The 6150-nt window shown below is 41.7% G+C and overlaps 1 protein-coding gene across 2 annotated transcripts in view; it reads right to left on the reverse strand.

Annotated features, from left to right (window-relative positions):
• The window catches only part of pot1 (protection of telomeres 1 homolog), a 332035-nt gene extending 326395 nt beyond the window's left edge, over window positions 1–5640 (reverse strand). The window contains exon 1 of one of the 2 annotated variants that reach the window (XM_043709133.2): window positions 5506–5640. The gene's annotated coding sequence lies outside the window, so the exon portion shown is untranslated. Of the gene's footprint in view, window positions 1–5276; window positions 5367–5505 lie in introns of those variants that run through there. The other variant, XM_087997426.1, reaches the window with a different exon arrangement.
• Window positions 5641–6150: the final 510 nt, after the last annotated feature.

Consider the following 6150-nt stretch of genomic DNA (forward strand, 5'->3'; position numbering starts at 1 on the left):
CACACCGACCCTCCGAAGAGTAACCCACCCAGACCCATTTTCCTCTGACAAATGCACCGAGCACTATGGGCAATTTAGCATGGCCAATTCACCTGACCTGCACATCTTTAGACTGTGGGAGAAAACCGGAGCACCCAGAAGAAACCCACGCAGACACAGGGAGAATGCACAAACTCCACACAGACAGATGCCCAAGGCTGGAATTGAAACGAGGACCCTGGTGCTGTGAGGCAGCAATGCTAACTATTGAGCCACCGTGCCACCCCGATATTTAGTTTAAAATCACAGTTATAGTCCAACAGGTTTATTTGGAAGCACCAGCTTTCGGAGCATTGCTCTTCATCAGGTGTTATTTAGTTTACTTTCCTGATTACCTGTTGCACCTGCAAATCAACGTTTAGCAATTCATGTACGAGCACTCCTAAGTCCCTCTGCACAACAGCATACTGCAATCTTTTACCATTTAAATAACATTTTGACCTATTGTTTTTACTTCCAAAGTGGATAACCTCACATTAACCAACATGGTATTCCATCGGCAAGACCCTTGCCCACTCACTTAGCCTATTCGAGTCTCTCTACAGAGGCTCCACATCCTCTATATAGACACAAGGAGGCTTCAAAGAAATATAGACAGGTTAAAATGAGTGGGTTAACAACATGGCACGAGGAGAATAATGAGGGGAAGTCTGAAGTTATCCACTTTGATTTTCAATGTAGAAATGCAGAATTTTTTTAAAAGCACAAAATGTCAATGTTTCTAAAAAGGAAAGCATACTCGTACAACAAACATTAAAGTTAATGTGCAGAGGCAGGCAAAAAAGCGGGAAAACAAATTGGAATATTGTGGGACCAGACTACGAGAATAAAGAAGTTTGCACAATTGCACAAGACATTGGTGAAGCCACACCTGGGACACTGTGGAATTCCGGTCTCCACATTTACTTGCATGTTCCATACTTGTACTCAAGGCAGTAAATGAAAAATATATTAGATTAGTCCTCAGGATGAGGGGTCGTCTCCTGGGATGAGAGGCTGAGCAAATTGGATCTATAGTCTCTGCCATTCAGAAGAATGCAGGTTAATCTCATTGAAACATTCATGAAGGGAATGAACAGCTTTGTCTTAGGCACGGTGAGTCTAAAACAAGCAGGCAGATTTTCAGGATAACAGGATGTTCATTTAGGACTGGGATTAGGAGTAATTTCTTCACCCCAAGGGAGGTAGGTTTTTTTTATTAATTTTCTACCTGAGGGTACCAGATGCACCATGCTTGAATAGATACAAGGCTGAGGTAGAAAGATTTTGAGCCCTCAGGGCATCATAGGATATGGGGCACGGGTAGAAAGGTGGAGTTGAAGCCCGAGATCATTCATGATCGGGGGATGTATGGTTTTCTCTTGCTCCAAATTCCTTCTTCTTGAAATCATCAACATACACTAACTTTCTTTAATTTATTTACAGGATGCAGACACACTGCTGGCCAGGTCAACATTTCTTGCCCATCCAATTGTCCTGAGAAGGTGGTGCTGAGCCACCATCTGTTGCAACTGGAAAAGGTTTGATATAACTGAGCATTCCCAGTCCAGGACAGACAGCAGTCAAGTGTCAATTACTTCAGTACATTATCAAAATCACAGTGATTATACCAGAGGTTTCCTTTCTTACTGGGCATGAGTGAACTAGTTCTTCTTTTGACTGACAGTTTAACCTTCACTTTTACTGATGCCAGCTTTTTATATCTTTAGAACGGATTTCAAATTCTGGAATTGCAATTCAGAGATTTAAACTCATGTTTTCTACATTATTAGTCTGGGTGTATAACCGCAACATGTGTATGTTTCACAATATGCTTTGAAACCGTATGATAGGTTTTCATATTCCAACTTCCTCACCTCAAGTAACATTCACTGCCACCCCTAGTATCTCAGCTATTGTCTTTTAACCATTTCTATGCAACATAATTTACATAAATTGTATTTGGAGAAAGCATCTTAAGATAAATTTGAAATGAAAGAATCATGTTGTAGGATTCCCGTTGTAATTCACACAGTTTGACTTTATCACACGTTTACCATTCCACTTTAGTAAAGTTATTGGGAAAATGATGTTATTTCATATTTATCAACTACCCTACCAACACCTTCTACCCTTTCATCGTTGCAAAATAAATTAGTGATTGAAGGTGTAATGATAAATGTTGTTTCTCAATATTTCATGCCACTCATCACTGCACAGTTAATCATGTAAGTGGTATGAGTATCCAGAAAGTGATCTATTTGAACAGCTTGTTTCTCATCAATACAGGTATTTCTTTACCAAAAATATTTTTAAAATAGTCAGATTGCATGTTGTAGACATCTAATATGAATTACTGTAGATGCTGCAACTGAACTTAGATCTTAGTTATGATAAGCTTATTAGAATAGTTCACTCGAATCTAAATCAAGTCTTCGTTTTACATCTTCCACTTAGCAATACTGAGATACAAGATTAGGTGGTGCTGGAAAAGCACAGCAGGTCAGGCGGCATCTGAGGAGCAGGAAATTCGATGTTTCAGGCAAAAGCTCTTCATCAGGAATGAGAAAGGGTTTTTCTCAGAACCGTCGATTTTTCTGCTCCTCGGATGCTGCCTGACCTGCTGTGCTTTTCCAGCATCACTCTAATCTTGACTCTGATCGCCAGCATCTGCAGTCCTCACTTTTGCGCAATACTGAGATGCAACTCCAGTCATCTACAGCTACATTTCTGCAGAAATGTATGTAACATACTTATAACTTATTGTACAACTGACCCAGCTATTTCTCTCTGTACATGAAGTAATTAAGTGGCAATAGCTTAAAATTTTGGCAAGTCATGAAGCAAAACAATCACAACTTACTCTGAGATCAAATTAGCAATAGTGGAATTTCTAAGCTGGCCATTTGTTGAGATTCTGAAATATTAAAAAGGTTCATCAATCCTGATTTGTAATTATTTAAAACTAGCAAATGTGCAAGGTCTTTTAAATAAAATTCCTTCCACTTCTTCATTAATCACAATGAACAATGCACTGTCCAGCTTCTCCCCGTCTGCAAATGACCAGACAACGAATCTTCTTTGTCATGAAATAAACGGACAGAATTTGAGAGACTGGTAACAGCTAGTACTCATACCACCATTATGCCTGACCCAGAACAATGTGAATCAAGATTAGAGCGGTGCTGGAAAAGCACAGGTCAGGCAGCATCCGACAAGCAGGAAAATCGACGTTTCAGGCAGCAGCCCTTCTTCAGGAGCCCATTCCTGATGAAGGGCGTTTGCCCGAAATGTCGATTTTCTTGCTCCTCGGATGCTGCCTGACCTGCTGTGCTTTTCCAGCACCGCTCTAATCTTGACTCTAATCTCCAGCAACTGCAGTCTTCACTTTCGCCCCGAACAATGTGAGACGATCTACCTCACACAGATACAAAATGTTCGAGATGATAAGGAGTAAAGGAAAGATGAGTGATTCCCCTGTACATTTAGAAAATCACACCAGCATTGCAAACAAACACATGATGCAAAAGTAGTCCACGAAAGCAGAGTCAGAATAGCAGGCCAGTTTTTGAAAACAACACTCAGACCAAAATAAGGAGAAAGGGCTATCCTTGTACAATGTTGTTCAAGGAAACAGCAATAAGTGGAAAATAAAAATTATGGGGCCATTTAGCTCATCTAATATAAAGCCAGGAATGAAGACATCAACTTCATATAAACCAGCATCTGAGGAGCGGACGAATCGACATTTCGGGCATAAGCCCTTCATCAAGAATGATGAATCAACCCCGATGAAGGGCTTATGCCCGAAATGTCGATTCTTCTGCTCCTCGGATGCTGCCTGACCTGCTGTGCCTTTCCATCAAGCCACTCTCGATCTGACCTCCAGCATCTGCAGTCCTCACTTTCTCTATATAAGCCAGGAATAACTAAACTTGTTAGCTGCATCAGGATGAGGATCAGCAGCCTTCCAGGTGGACTTTCTTCAGTGGACTGGGGATAATTTAGGCTGACACAATACAGCATAGGTTGCAGGACACTATTCGACAATAAATTTTCAATTCTTCTGCTTCAAACAGAAAAATGTTGCCAAGTCATGAAGCAAAACAATCACAACTTACTTTGAGGTCAAATTAGCATTAGTGAAATTTCTAAGCTGGCCATTTTGTTGAGAGCCTGAAATATTAAAAGGTTAATCAATACTGAATTGTAATTATTTAAAACTGACAGGTGTGCAAGATTCTTTTAAATAAAACTCTTTCCACTTATCATTAATCACAGAAATTTGACGTCTTTAAATGCCAGGAAAGCCAAGTATAACTCTTCTAAAACTCATAAACAGGATAAAAAAGCTAAGTTATAGAAAAAGGTTCAGGATGACTACTGGTTAATACATCTGCGGAAACTGTAGTTATTACAGCATTGGTAAGTTACTCTGGTTAAAGTGATGAGAAGTTAGGGAGTCTCTTATATTTGATCAGTTCAAGGTAAACCCCAGTATGGATTTTACCAATGAACAAAAATGAAATATTCCTGATGTTTTTTAAAATAAATGGCTGTCACTTTATTTATTGTTAAATTGTTAGCCACTTTGAGCTGTGGGTCATTTTCTGCTTTATAACCGCTACCAAGTGAGGAAAGCAACCGCGTTGTCGATTTGTTAAGCAAAATCCTGACTCAGAAAGCGTGCACGTTCCTCCCTTCACTGTCTTGACTATTAAAACTGATGAGTGCAGAGATACCGGGTCAACTATCAGTGCTGTAGAATACAGATGAAACAAAAACAGGCAGAGTAACCTCGCTCTGGGCTCATGTCCATGTGCTTGCCAAGAATGATTGCTTTCCGCTCTCTCTCTCGCGGCACGTTTCTTTCCGAATGCGATATTAATAGGACGCAGATTCCTCCACTTACAGGAACAGTGCTATCCCTGAGACTTCACTCCCTGTCAGAGGGGGAATAACCTGGGCCGCCTTACTGCAGAGGCTGGTGTCAGCCTGCGTGGTTCCACGTTAAAGTTTAGCGTGGTGCTGTTTACACATGTCCTATAGCTCTCTGCCCACACTGAGAATAACTGCAGCCCGTGTGTGCATTTTACACGCTTTGTATACAGGTATAGCTGATCCAGTTTCAGCTGTAATTTCCAAGCACAGTGCATGTTTTGTACTGATTCAATCCTTCCCTTTCCCGAGTCCCTACTGACTGATTAGCACCAATCCCCAGTTAGGCGCAGTTCGCCTTGCACGGGATATCCACTAACTTTTTTTTCTCTTTGCAAACACTTCCCGTTGCACATATTCCTTTTCGTCATTTGCACAGAATTTTCCCTTTTCCTTTGTGTTTAAGGCTCGTCCGCGAACACGGGTCTTTAACCAGGCTTCTGGGAAACAATAAAAGCGAAACCGGAGCCTTGTCCATACTGCACGCCAAACCGAGAGCCCATCCCACCCTCCACCCCACACGCACTCCCGCAATATTGTGGGACTCACCCGCCTGGGTTCCTGTCTAAGCAGCCGCTTTCCAAGTGGAGGAGGGATGATGGAGGGGAGGGGGAGTGGAAAGGGAACCCGGAAGCGATCAGTTCATTCAGAGTCAGACACGTGTTTGTGCAGCTAGAGGAGGGAGCTGAGATATGAGAGCTGTCTGAAATTGCATGGGAGAGACACAGAGCGTGCTAAATTATTCTGTAGGGACAGGGAACTTCTCTAACTTACTGCACTGGAGAGACACAGAGCGTGCTAAATTATTCTGTAGGGACAGGGAACTTCTCTAACTTACTGCACTGGAGAGACACAGAGTCAGAACTGCTCTGAATTACTGCACTGGAGACAGCGTGCTAAATTATTATGTAAAGACGGAACTATGATTTACTGCACCGGAGAGACAGGGAACGTACTAATTGCCTCTGTAAACGGACAGAAAAAATGCTCAGAATTACTACACTGCAGGGACAAACTGTGTTAAAGTACTCTGCAAATCGAGACGCGGAGCTGTACTAGCCTGCAATGCAGTGGGGTGACAGAGAGCTCGGATCCTAATGTGCAATGGGGAGACTGAGCTATTCTAACCTGAAAGACCATTAAAATAAAACAAAGAACTGCAGATCTGAAACAAACAAAAACAGAAATTGCTGG

Source organism: Chiloscyllium plagiosum, unplaced genomic scaffold (genome assembly GCF_037043375.1).
Source record: "Chiloscyllium plagiosum isolate Xiang-an unplaced genomic scaffold, Cpla_swu_hap1 HiC_scaffold_19, whole genome shotgun sequence".
Lineage (NCBI taxonomy): Eukaryota > Metazoa > Chordata > Chondrichthyes > Orectolobiformes > Hemiscylliidae > Chiloscyllium > Chiloscyllium plagiosum.